The sequence below is a fragment of the Sus scrofa genome, chromosome 3 (assembly GCF_054392235.1).
Source record: "Sus scrofa isolate SSC_HxYL_T2T_F1_AM1 chromosome 3, Sscrofa_HxYL_maternal_Yorkshire_Landrace_v2.0, whole genome shotgun sequence".
Taxonomy (NCBI): domain Eukaryota; kingdom Metazoa; phylum Chordata; class Mammalia; order Artiodactyla; family Suidae; genus Sus; species Sus scrofa.
The window spans coordinates 41,108,579-41,122,860 of record NC_139385.1 but is presented as its reverse complement, the minus strand read 5'-3'; positions in this window follow the sequence as shown (position 1 = coordinate 41,122,860).

Sequence of the window (14,282 nt, the reverse complement as noted above, 5' to 3'; positions counted from 1 at the left end):
CATTTGGAACCCTCCCAGGCCGTTTGACTCCTGGCCATGTTATCCTCGGCAGAACATCATGCATCCTTAACGAGCTTTTGTTTTTATGCACCCATGTGAGATCTGTTGTCCCCGCAGCAAGGAGTGACTTTAGGTCCTGCCTGGCATTTCTGCGGACTCTGGTGAATCATGTGGTTCCCACTGTTACCGCAGGCCTGATGAGATTTTTTTTTTGTCAAAGCGCCCATCTCCTAGCCCAGGCCACTCAGGTTCCTGTGTGCCCCTCTTTCTAGAAGCTACAGAGGAAGAATTGCAATACTCCAGAGAGTAATGAGGTGCAGATGATGTTCTGAACACCCCTTAGTCACTCTTGTTTCTAAATTTGGTCCATGCAGATCCATCCCTCCAACTCAGAACTCAAAAGGGAACGATAGTGGTATTTTCATATCCATTCCTACTCAAACTTTAACATCGACTTCTGTGCTGCTTCCTCAGGAAAATGTCCTTGAGCTCCTTTTGTTAGGGGACCATGGACCGAAACTGCCCACCTTGGCCATTCAAGATAATAGCCACTTGCATGAGTTGTCTCACCATAGGAGGCCCTGATAAGGAACGTGATGCTGCCCTGAAGACTAAATAGGAGGTGAGAGGGGCCAATAGGAGGGAGGAGACAACCAACTCCTAGGATCCTTGGCACTAAAATCCTTCTTGACTGACAGGTGCACGTTCCACCGAGGGGGGATCCTGGGGCCAGATCAAGTACAGACCGAGCGAGATGATCAGCCAGAGACAACCTGGAAACTAACCTCATTCTCAGAAAATTGGAGACTCTGAGCCACATGGCAGAGCAGTTCTCCTGGGTTCCCTTCCCCTGCTGCTCTCCACCCAGGCCCCCTTCCCAATACAGTCTCTTGCATTGTCAGCACGTGTGGCTCCTCGGACAGTTCATTCCAAGTGTGAGACAAGGGTCTGTTTGCGGGCCCTGGAGTGGGTCCCCCTTCCTGCAATACTTTCCTCTTCTCTGTGTTCCTGCAGTGCCTTAAGCATTGGACATGCTGCCCTCTTGCAGCTTCCCACTGGAGGAGGAGTTCCCAAGGGCAGGGCCTGTCCTGAGAGTCCTCGTGGTGCCCAGTCTGGTCAATGTCTAGCACTCATCAGCAAATATTCACGGCATTGAGCTGTTGGATGGATGTGTGAATACGTGTCTTGCGCTCTTGGTGAAAGATTCTGTAGCTGGAACATTTCCACTGGGTCTTCTCTAACGGAGAAGATGATGGTTTTGAAGGTACCAGAATATGCCACCCCAGAAGGTGCCTCTCTGTCCTATTTTAAGCTAAGTCCTTGGAGAGCCAGCAGACACAGGGAACATTTTTTCCCTCCCCCATCTGCCTAAAAATAAAACATAGATTTCTCCTTTGTAAAGCAAAATTTACATTTATAAAGGAAATTTCCATTTAAGAAATGTCTCTGTACCAGGAAGCGAGCTTCATCTTATATCACCTGAGACTCTTATCTGCATAAAAGGATGACCTTATTTGCCATATCTTTCCTCCCCTCACCTTCTCATAATTCGCCTCCCTGACCCAGACGCCCTAAACCTTTTCCTTTTGTTTAGCCTGAGATGATGTATAGACTTCAATTTCTGGTGGACTCCTTGAACTATGCCTATGTACCTAATTAAACCTTCTTTTTTTCCCTCTCGATCTGTTTTTTATCAGTTTGATTCCTGGGTCCCAGCTATTGAATCCAGGAGGGTAGAGGGAAGAAGAGAGTCGCTTCCCTCGCGTTCTAATATATGTTTTATGTTTTACAGTGTCAGTTCTTGGTGCATTGGGGTTTTTTTTGTTGTTTGTTTGTTTTTGTTTTTTAGGTCACCAGTGCTCTGTTCTCTGTGATCTTTAACAAGTATCTTCGCTCATGTTAGGGCTCAGATTTTTTAAGTCTCCTTTGGGATAGGATGGAGGTAACATCTAAACCTGTGGTAGCTTTGCAAGAGTCAAGGGACTTACTGAAATCGTTTACAAGGGGGTATTGTTCTTATAAACTGTTGTGAACAGAGAACATTCTTGGACTCCTGATGGTAGCTAGTTAGTAAACCCTGGAGTGAAGTCATTCAAAATGCTCCATCTGGGAAAAATTCTTGGCCACAAGTTTTCTTATATTTTATCATCTTTTATACCTGAGGTGGACTAGAACAGCCTGCAAACTGGCCACCTCTTTTTGTAAAAAAAGAAAAAAAAAGTTTTATGGGATCACAGCCGTGCCTCTTGGTTTGCGTGTTGTCTGTGGCTGCTTTGACGTGACGGAGGAGGAGCTGAGTACTTGCAGAACAGACGATGTGGATGGTAAGCCCGTGGTCCTTACTGTGATCTTTCAGGAACAAGTTGGCCAACCCCTGATCTGTTCTACTGTAAAAGTCTTAGACTCATCAGCCCATATGTTTAGTCAGGCTATGAATGGACAAAACTACTGGTATGTTGTGTAGGGTGCTCTTCTGAGAGATGTCTGATCTCTTTTTCCTCTTTTCTGAGTTGCAGAAAACTGGTACGCCTGCCAGTGGTTCTTTTCCATCGAAAAGTAAACAAATTGTGCTGGGTGGAAATGCAATTTATTTTTGCCCTATGGATACTGGCCAGTTTTGCTGCCAGGTTTGAGTCTCTTGGTGAGGTCATTTCAACATTCTCGATTGCCTATAAAATTCTAGTATTCTGAGTTTTCCTTTGAACGGGTTGTTACATCTTACTGGTTCCCTCATTAATGAACAAGATAAATACGACTTGTGGCATGTAATCATTTTACATTTGTGTGTGAGTCATAATTTTACCTTTATAAAAAAATGTGTCCTTAAGAACCTGTGTATTAAACATATACACAACTGAAAAACCACTATTCAGGGCTTGAGTTTTGTACATGCTGAATCACAAAGAAGAGAGCTGAGGTTTAGAGGTAAGCTTGGACTTAGATTGCTTCAGTTTATCTCCCAACCATTTTATTTATTTATGTATTTATTTATGTATTTATTTATTTATTTGCTTTTTAGGGCTGCACCTGCGGCATATGGAGGTTCCCAGGTTAGAGGTTGAATCGGAGCTACAGCTGCCAGCCTGCACCACAGCCACAGCAACACAGGATCTGAGCCGAGTCTGTGACCTACACCACAACTCATGGCCACGCTGGATCCTTAACCCACTGAGCGAGGCCAGGGACCAAACCCACATCTCATGGATACTAGTCAGGCTTGTTGCCACTGAGCCACGATGGGAACTCCTCTCCTGATCATTCTGTTAACTGGATGTTTGAAGTCAGGCAAATAACATGACATCTCTGAGCCTCCATCGTCTCCTCAATAACATGGTTATAATTCCTCCCTCATAGATTATAGGAGGATTAAATGACACACCACTCCGTGTACAACACGGCGCAGTCAGCAAACAACCTAGAGATGTTAGCGCTTGTTGTAATTGTCGTGGTAAATTGCATGTTCTTTCATTAACTGAACGAAATGTTCAGCTTCCATGCGATGTTACCTTCCGCCATCTGCTTGCATGCATCCACGCTGGCCTGGTTGGAGTTTCTCTAAAGGCGGAATCTGAGATTAGACTTGGAAAAGGTAGTTTTTGTCGAAGTGATCCCTGGAAGCAGGAATGAAGAAGTAGAGAGAGGGTAAGATGTGAAAGAAGGAAAAGAAGAAAGAGAGGATGCTTTTTCTTCTATGTGGCTGTGCCGGGGAGGAAAACCTTGCCTTCTTGCCTTTTCGGCTCTTGGGCTGGTTTAATAATTGACCTAAGACAGATTAGCTGGAGGAAGACAAATTTAATTTCACATGTACAGGAATCCTAAAGGTAGGAGGCTCAAGGAAGGGACCAAGGCAGGCAGTTTTAACACCTTTTAGGCAAAGAAGCAGTACCTATGTGAAGAGTTGACAGGACAAGGAAATTTGGGCTTGGGGTAGAACAATGAGTGAGGCTTGACAAGCGTCAAGGAGAAAGAAATTTTCCTCGACCCTTCTAAGTTCTTCTGGCTGGTCTAAGAATTAAGTTGACATGCGACAGATGAACAGGAAGAAATCAAAGTCTCAATAACATGTGTGCATGGGAAAGGCCCTGGAAAACGGCAGAATTCCCCAAAATGGTGGAAACTCTCAGCTTCACTACCATCTGTAGCTAAAGACAGAAGAGGACATTGGAAGAGGTGGTTGGGGATTTCGCTTTCTTCACAAGGTGATTTACTTGGAGACGGAAAAGCAAATGTCTGGTGAACACATGTTTGCTGGGCCAGGCAGAGGCAGTGGGACCCAGGTTGGAATTTTCTCAGACTCTGGGCTGCTCCTCGCCCCACACCTGGTCCCCTACTGTGGTGACCTACCGTGATGCTCTCTTCCTGGAACTGGTCCCTTGTCTCCGTTCTTTTAGGCAGTTCAGGGAAGGTCAGAAGTTCTTCCTGTGTCTTTCGGGGCTTGGTTGTTTGCAGCTCCAAATAATCCACGTGTTGAAAAGACGCCTTCGGGGATGGTAAATCTTACTCTCCAACCCAAGGTTTATTTCAACAGCCGCTCAGCCTTGAAGGGCCTATTGCAGGTGAGAAGGTCTCTCCACCTCCTGGAACAGGGAGGGTACCTTTCGCATGGGAGATTTAGGTCCTACTCTCTGGGGGACAGAGGCCGGGCACAGTGCCTCCTTGCCCTGGCTGTTTCTCAAATGTTGCTTTAATTCACAATAGTCATATACCAAAGTGGCCTCTTTTGGGGTGGCATATTCTGGTCTCCTTTAGGTACCCCTGGGGGAAGCCGAAGCTCGGTCTCGCTGGGACCCTCTGAGCAACACATCTCTGAACTGTCTCTTCTGAAGACAGTAGGCTGAGGCATTAGCCACCAGCACCCACGGCTCATTGGTTACAGATGTTATGCAGGTGCATCGCTCCTGCACCGTTCCAGGCTCCCCAGACTGAGGACTAGGAGAAAGTTTCCCTGTCATTGGAGTAAACCTGGAGGCACAGCCAGGGGCTTGGGGAAGGATGCTCTTGGTGTGCATGGGAACCGCCTATCACCATGCATGCACTGGATACTCAGAGACGGGCCAAGGGGATGTGACAGGAGCTCCAGTGTCTCCTACACCCATCAAGTCCCCCTCTCACATGCTGGCAGTGTCCCCTGAGTCCCCACACTCTTCCAGGGGACAGAAAGGATAAAGGGCATGAACACGAGCACCTGTGCCAGGACTTGGCAGATGCACTGCAAAGATGTGGACGGTCTTTCTCTGTCGCAGCCCCAGAGACCCCTCCTGCCCCAGGATGCGGGCTGCCAGAAACCGAAGTTGAACTTGCTCATTTCCCCCTTTCAAGGAGGGGAGCCTTCAAGGAGGGCCTCAGGGAAGGACGAGCCCCGCGATCAACCTCCCTAGTAGCCAGAGCTGCAGGATTGGAGCTGGCTGGGCCTGTCATTCCTTTACCTTGCTTGCATCTTGGGGAAAGCACAGTCAGAGACCTTATAATATCCTCCTTCTCCTCTTAAAACTTCTCGGGTTATTTGGTCTGAAGTCTGCCTTTTACACGTGTGCGTTTTGCAATTCACAGGTGAATACAGGGGCTGGCTGCTGCTGCAGCAGCTACGTAGTTGGGCCATTTCCGGAACACTCTGCTGGACCCTTCATTCACCGTGTCTTATCTCAAAACATTCCAATTAAGGCAGAACCAGACAGTGAAAAAAATCTGTGGTTGCCACAGATCCCGGGGGCAAGGAGGGAAGAAGGAACAGGTGGGGCAAGGATTTTTTTAGGGAAGTGCAGCTATTCTGTGTGCTGTAATGGTGGCTGCGTGATGTTATAAGTCTGTCAAAATCCATAGAGCTGAGGAACACCGAGAGCGAACCCTAATATGAGCTATGGGCTTCAGTTAATAATCACATATCAACAGTGGCTTATCAGTCCTAACACTATGCAAGATGGGAATTATAAGAGTTGCTGCTGTGGTGCAATGGGATTGGTGGCATCTTAGGAGTGCTGGGATCCAGGTTCGATCCCCAGCCCAGCACGGTGGGTTAAGGATCCAACATTGCCATAGTTGCTCCTTAGATTGTAACTGTGGCTCAGTTGGGATCCCTGGCCTGGGAACTCTATATGCCTTGGGGTCCCCCCCCCCAAAAAAAAGAGAGAGAGAAAGAAAGGAAAGAAAGGATGGGAATTATAGGGGAAACTGTCAGGGGAGGGAGAGCAGCTTAGGGGAATTCGCTCCTTTTTTCTGAAAGCCTAAAACTGCTCTAAAAAAATAAAGCTCCTGAAATTCCCATTGTGGCTCAGCGGTAAGGAACCCGCCTAGTAGCCCTGAGGATGCGGGTTGGATCCCTGGCCCTGCTCCGTGGGTGAAGGATCTGGTGTTACCATGAATGGTGTAGCTTGCAGAAGCGGCTCAGATTCGGTGTTGCCGTGGCTCTGATGTAGGCCAGCAGCTGTAGCTCCGATTCGACCCCTAGCTTGGGAACCTCCATATGCTGCGGGTGCGGCCCTAAAAAGACCAAAAAAATAAAAACTGAAGCTTGTAAATGAAAAGGAAGACTTTACAGCAGATCCTTGCAGGTGGTCTTGGATACCCTTTGTTCCCAAGGAGGAAATTAAGGCGGGGACACGTGACTTTTAATGGCATCACAGGTTCAGGGATCTTGGTTTGTGTGGCTCGGAAACTCACGTTCCGGTCACCACGCCTTGTCACCTCTTTCTAGCCTGGCCTCCCATCTCCCTGTTGAGCTCTCTCTCTGTCTCTCCTCCATGGCAGGTTGCTGTCACTCCTCACCCCCCTACCATCTTGACATGGCCCGGTCCCCTGGGTCACCCTGCCAGCCTTTCTGCAGTCAAGCTCTCCAGGAGAACCTGCTCATCAACTTGAAGCTTTCTAATGAGCCTGTGAAGTGTCATCAATTCTTAGTCCCCGCTCAGCTGAGCTCTCTCAGCGCTGTGATGTATGGATCAGTCTAAGTGCTTCTGGTCTTTGCAAGGCCGGGCCCAGTGGCAGCCCTGGGACTCTGGCTCGTTCAGTTACCCTTTTGCTAATTTATAATTTAGCTGACACGCTCCGCCACTGTTTTATTTGTCTCGAATGAATGTCAACGGGGCCAGAGGACCAGGCATCAGGGAGCTAAATTAACTGAATCATTGCATGAATTAGTTAGATCCCCTTGAAATACAACACCCATTCTTTTTCCCACTTATGACACAAAGGACTTCCCTCCGGCCCCTGACACGTCCACATCCTGCCTCCTGCACCTCAAAATAATTTACTCTGGATGGAGTAACACAGCTAGGAGTATCACGCTCCAAATATATAAATAATAATGAGAACCTCTGATAAAATCAGACATAAGTTATGCAGCAGACATCAATTACAATGGATTTTAAAGGTTTTGATCTAGAACCCGCGTGGTATTACATTTAGACTAATAACTGTACCCATGATTTATGTGTTTGCAACCAGAATGGTTTCCGTGCCGCGATATATGTCCAAAGTAAAATTTATCGTCTGCTACAGAATGTATAAATAATGAACAGCCATATGTCATCACGCATTTAAAAATGTGACTCCTTCTGCAGCAGCAATGGGGTAAAATGAATTAAAATCCGAAGTTCATTGGGAATCAACTTATTTGGGAGCACTTTAAGGAACGTGCACAAATGCAAACACTAATTTAATAAATTTTTTTCCCCCCTGAGTCAAAGAAAAATGGCTGTTGTAAAAATGACAAACGCTCTTGGGAAACCTCAGGAGTCATCAAATTAAATAATGGCATGGGAGAGAAAAGAGGAACTGGCTTGGGTGTGGAAGGAAAAGATCACAGGAAGGATGTTTCTGACACGGCCGTGACCTTGAGTTGTGATGAAGTCCTTTAAAACGGTCAAAATAGGTAAAGGACGTGGATGATGGCATCCAGCCTTGCCGTGTTCCATAAGGTTCCTGTAAGGCTTATGGAGGTTGGTTGGAGAGGGGCCACTGATAAAGGCTGAAAGCCCTCCCCTCACGTATTCACTCTTCCCGAAGGTTGTACAGCCCCTCTGAGGCTCAGCCTCTTCCTTTGAAAATGGGATGAATCAGATCCATTGGACAGAGTTGTCGGGAGGATTTAAAACTAATAAGAAACATTCTGAAAGCAACTGGTACCCTGCCTGGCACATGGAGGTGGTCCTCAGTGGAGTTCATTGTGGCCTCTTTATTTATTGCTGAATTTATTTTACTGAAGTATAGTTGATTTATAGTGTTGTGTTAGTTTCCGGTGTATAGCAAAGTGATTCAGATATACACACACACATACACATATGTATATATGTATATTTTTTTTCTTTCTTTTTTTTCTTGTCTTTTTAGGGCCACACCCATGGCATATGGAGGTTCTCAGGCTAGGGGTCTAATCAGCGCTGTAGACCCTGGCCTATGCCACAGCCACAGCCACATCAGATCCAAGCTGCGTCTGCAACGTCTACCGATGCTCACAACAATGCCTGGCCCTTAACCCACTGAGGGAGGCCAGGGATCGAACCCGAGACCTCATGGGTGCTAGTCAGATTCATTTCCACTGAGGCACCTCAAGAACTCCCTATGTATTTTTCATATTCTTTTCCATTATGGTTTATCACAGGATATTGGATAAAGTTCCTGTACTCTGCAGTAGGATTTATCCATCCTATACATAATATTTTGCCTCTCCTAATCCCAAATTCCTACTCCATCTCTCACCCTACTCCCCCCTGGCAACCACAAGTCTGTGATTCTGTTTCTGTTTCAGAGATAAGTACCTTTGTGTCATATGTTAGACGCCACATATAACATGGTATGGTATCTGTCTTCCTCTGACTTACTTCATTTAGTACGGAAATCTCTCAATCCATCCATATTGCTGCAAATGGCATTATTTTGTTCTTTTTAATGGCTGAGTAGTATTCCAATGTATACATTGCTGTATATATATTGTGTATATTCCGTCTTCCTTACCTGTTCATCTGTTGGTCGACACTTAGGCTGTTTCCATGTCTTGGGAGCAGCGCTGCTATGAACAAAGGGGTACATGTATCTTTTCAAATTATAGTTTTGCCCTAATGTGTTCCCAGGAGTGGGATTGCTGGGTCATATGGCAACTCTATTTTTAGGGTTTTTTTTGTTTTTTTTTTTTTTTTTTTTTGTTTTTTTTTTAAGGAGCCTCCATACTGTTCTCCATAGTGGTTGTACCGATTTACGTTCACACCAGCAACGTGGGAGGAGGGGTCCCTTTTCTCCACCCCATGGCCTCTTCTTCCCAGCTCCCTCATTGGATGACAAGTGGTGCAGGCATGGACCATACTAATTCACCTTTCTATGAATGATGCCTGGCCAAGGACGAGTGATTAGTCAGTGTTAATGCATCCTTGCTCCCTCAATCAGTGAATCCATGAATGTGTTTCCCTGGCTCTCACGCCACTGTGGAATTCCACAGGTCGGAAAGAGTCATGAGGCAAGAATACGCTGCGTATTAGAGATTGTTAGGTGGAAATTAAGTGGCCCTCATTAGTCAGTTTGCAGAAAATCAAAGTTTGCCTCCTTAAACTCCTGGACAATGTCAGTTTAGTCTTTGACCATCAAAACCTTTCACAAAATGATTCCTCACCTTTGTGGGTTCTCAAATAGGCTGACAAGAATACTCTTCCTAACGCCAAGTTCTCTTGAGTATCTGAGTATAAAGTGGTGGGATTTAGTAATGCTTATCGTGAGGGGTCTGGTACTGGGTTGGCCATTTGCTCCCACCCCTGCCCACTGAATGGTCTCCAATACTGTGTTATGATTTCTTCCCTAGATTTTAAAAATTTTATTTTTATTAAAGAATAGTTAATTTATAGTTTTGTGTCTGTTTCTGCTGTCCAGCATGGTGACCCAGTCATTCATATATACCCATGTGTGTATGTGTGTGTATGTATATATATATGTGTGTGTGTGTTATGTATGTATATTCTTTTTCTAATATTGCCTTTTTCCTGTATCATCTTCCATCATGTTCCATCACAAGTGACTGGATACAGTCCCCTGTGCTACATAGCAGGACCTGATTGCTTATCTACTTCAAATGCAGTAGTTTACATCTGCTAACCCCAACTCCCATTCCATCCTACTCCCTGTCCCTCCTGCGTGAAACCATAAGTCTGTTCTCCATGTCCATGAGTTTGTTTCTTTTCTGTAGATAGATTCATTTGTGCCGTATTTTAGATTCCACATTTAAGTGATACCATATGGTATTTGTCTTTCTCCTTTTAACTTACTTCACTTAGTATGAGAATCTCTAATTCCATCCATGTTGCTGTAAATGGCATTTTCTTGTTCTTTTTAATGGCTGAGTCGTATTCCATTGTGTATATGTACCACATCTTAATCCATTTATCTGTCTGTGGACATTTAGGTTGTTTTCATATCTTGGCTATTGTGAATAAGGCTGCAGTGAACATAGAGGTGCATGTGTGTTTTTGAATAAAAATCTGGATGTATACCTGAGAGTGGGATTGCTGGATCATATGGTAGTTCTATATTGAGTTTTCTGAGGAACTGCCATAGTGTCTTCCACAGTGGTCGTACCAGTTTACATTCCCACCAGTAGTGTAGGAGGGTTCCTTTTTCTCCACACCCTCTCTAGCACTTGTTTTTTGTAGACTTGCTAATGATGGTCATTCTGACCAGTGTGAGGTGGTACCTCATTGTAGTTTTGATTTTTATTTCTCTAATAATTAGTGATGTTGAACATTTCTCCATGTGCTCTGCTCTTGATTTTAATGGTTTCTGATATTTCCCTCAATCTTACCTTGTAATCTCTACTGCTGCCATGTCTTCACTTTCATGAGTCCTTCTAATCCATGTTGTACGACTGGAAACCTGGTAGTCCAATATTTCACATATCTCTCGATGCACAGCAAACTCTTCCAAAGGCATTGCTTTGAAGCAATTCATTAATGTCTCTTGTGGTTCTGTATGTCAACCGGGATGGACCGTTTTCACTCGGGGTTGTCTAATCAGATGGTTCTCCACAGAGGTTGGTTCTAGACGGCAGCTGGGACAGGAGTTACCTGAAGGTTCGACCAGGATAGATTCCAGAAAAGCTTACCTTGAGCCTGACGATGGAGGCTGGCTGTCAGCTGATGCCCAGCTGGGGCTGTGGAAGGGAGTATGGCACATGGCTTCTCCCAGTGGCTTGAGCTTCTTATAGCTGGGTTCTCAGAAATAATAGCCCAATAACAAGGTGGATCTTTTGAGATGTTTTGTTATCCTCTCATGGTCTACCCTGCATGGCTTCTCCCTCATTCTGTTAGTCAGATTTGGGAAGAGGCTACACAAGGGTGAACGATCAGGAGCCATGGGTCACTGGGTGGGGACTGACTCCCACCTCACTTATGAAAATTAGGTCTAGAACATTGAATGGGAGCTTAGCAAGGTCTTCTGGGTGGTGGGTTTCCTTATGACTTCACAGAGACCTTTTTCTTCCACCGCTTTCGATCTGATGATTTGCCTACCAAGATTGCTATTGACATAATATCTGGGTAAGCAAGGCTTAGCAGTACTTTGAAGTGAACCAGCTGTTAGATAAAAGTTGTAATGTATCTTATGACGTCACTGTTGCAAGGAAGGTTTTACGACATTGCTTGACAATGTCAGCTAGCTGTTTACTTCCTCCCATTGGTTTCTATGATGGGAATTAAATTTCTGCTGACTCAAATCATGTTTTTCTATGGGCTAGGGTTTGGAGTAGAGAATGTATTTGTTTCATGCATGAGGATTGGGAACAGATAAAAGAAGACCTTAGGTATGTTTCTAAGCCTTTATTCCCATAGGATCAAATAACTCTTCAGTGTAGTAGAAAGAAAAATATATTCCTCATGCACAGTGGTTTATGTTCTGTAGATCACAGCTGAATGGAAAGAACCCAGGAGTCAGGGTATCTGTTGTCCATCAATTGGATGCACCCTGATTCATTTAAATAACTCCTTTTTTTTTTGGTCTTTTTTTTTTAGAGCTCAACCTGGGGCATATGGAAGTTCCCAGGCTAGGGGTCAAATCAGAGCTGCAGCAGCCAGCCTACACCACAGCTGTAGCAAAGCTAGATCTGAGCCATTCTGAGACCTATACCACAGCCCATGGCAACGCTGGGTTCTTAACTCACTGAGCAAGGCCAGGGATTGAACCTGCATCTTCATGAATATTAGTCCAGTTTGGGTTCATGACTGCTGAGCCACCGTGGGAACTCCTAACTCCTTATTTTTAATTTAATTTAATTTTATTTTATTTAAATTTTTTTCATAAAAGTATAGTTGACTTACAATGTTCTGTAAGTCAACTATATATATATATATATATACACACACACACATATATACATATATGCATTCTTTTTCTCATATTATCTTCCATCATGTTCTCATATTCTTTTTCTCATATTATCTTCCATCATGTTCTATCCCAAGAGATTGGATATAGTTCCCAGTGCTGTACACCAGGACCTCCACTGCCTGTCCCTTCTAAATGTAATAGTTTGCATCTCCTAACCCCCAAATTCCAGTCCATCCCACTCCATCCTCCTCCCCCTCAGCAGCCGCAGGTCGGTTCTCCACGTCTGTGAATAACTCCCTATTTGGAAAATCATTTGCTTATTTTGTCCTCGTCTGTAGCTCTGTCTCTGCCTCCCTCCTCAAGTATTTCCCCAGGACGATTTCCCTCGTTCCTTTTTATCTTTGCATCTCTCCCATGACTGTCCACACCCACCTAACAGGAAGCTTCCCTTACCTTCCCCAAAGCCTATGGCTCGCATCCTGGTGTTTGGAATCATGTCACAGAGCATAGGCCTTCTGAACTGTCCCACTGGCTGCTGTGATTCCTCTAGGGCTGCCCCTTGTCCTCCCTTCCTTCGGCATTGGTCTAAAATTAAAATCAGGCTCAAATCACATGAGACTTCTACAGACGTAAACAAGCAGCTGGAGCGATTGAGGGGGACGGGGAAGAGAACGCCTGCTTGGAGTCTGAGGCGGTCCCCACAGAGTCCCTCTCTGGCTGTCCTTCTGGGCTGGATCCGTCCACTCTTGGAGACTTCATTTCTTCATCTGTGAAATGGGAAGACTAAACCCTCTCTCAAAACGTGATCAAGACACTTTATGATAGATGCCTCTGGTACCTCCTTTCATGCCCAGCCCATCCTAAAGTAGCTACAAAGGAGAATTCTCTTCCCAGCCCTTCCCCGAGAAATGTGTGCGGGGTGTGTAGGTGCAGTGTGTGTGTGTGTGCGTGCGCACATCCCACTAACCGTGTTCTGTGTGTTCTCTTGGAGATTGTAGGTGCCTCTAATTCTATTGACTAGATGCTTGTATTAATCAAAATCTTGGCAGGTAGATGATGCCTCGTCAAATTGAGTACTTTGAGGAGAGTTTATAGAAGGGGATAGTTACAGAAATTAGGGTAGAGTTGGGGAATGCAGCAAAGCATAGGGCAGGGCTCTGGGCTAAGGGACTGCTAAGGCGATGCCTGAGCAGGATCCGTGGGCTTCAGGAGTGGGTTGCAGTGAGCCCTGGGGCCCCGGAAGGCAGGGGTCCAGGAGATTAATGAGCTAGATGCATTCTCCCTCTTTTCCCAGTCCTGCTAGTGCCCCCTACCCATGAACCAACTCGGAAGCCAAAGGCAACCCATGGTCCTTACAGGTCTGCCTTCCAGCAAACAGCAGGAGGAAGGAAGGGAGGGAATCCGGAGCTGGGAGCACAGCCCACTCCTCCCCAAAGTCAGGGTCTTCAGGCACCCTGGACTCATCCATCACCAGACTCAGATTATACCAGAGTCTGAGGCTTGGGACTCAGAAGAAGAGCTGCCCTCATCCTCCCTTCTCAACCTGAGGTCCCCTGGGCCTAGAAGGTTTTAGGATATATTGCTGAGCTCTGGGATTTCGGAAGGAAATGTTTTAGAATCTGAAGAAAATAAAAGCATAAATGAGGAGGTTGGGATTATCAGGTGTAAATTACTATGTATAAAATAGGTGAGCAACAAGGTCCTACTATATGGCACAGGGAGCTGTATTCAGTATCTCGTCATAAACTATAATGAAAAGAATAGGAGTTCCCGTCGTGGCACAGTGGTTAACGAATCTGACTAGGAACCATGAGGTTGTGGGTTCGGTCCCTGCCCTTGCTCAGTGGGTTAACGATCCAGTGTTGCCGTGAGCTGTGGTGTAGGTTGCAGACGCGGCTCGGATCCCGTGTTGCTGTGGCTCTGGTGTAGGCCGGTTGTTATAGCTCCGATTCAACCCCTTGCCTGGGAACCTCCATATGCTGCAG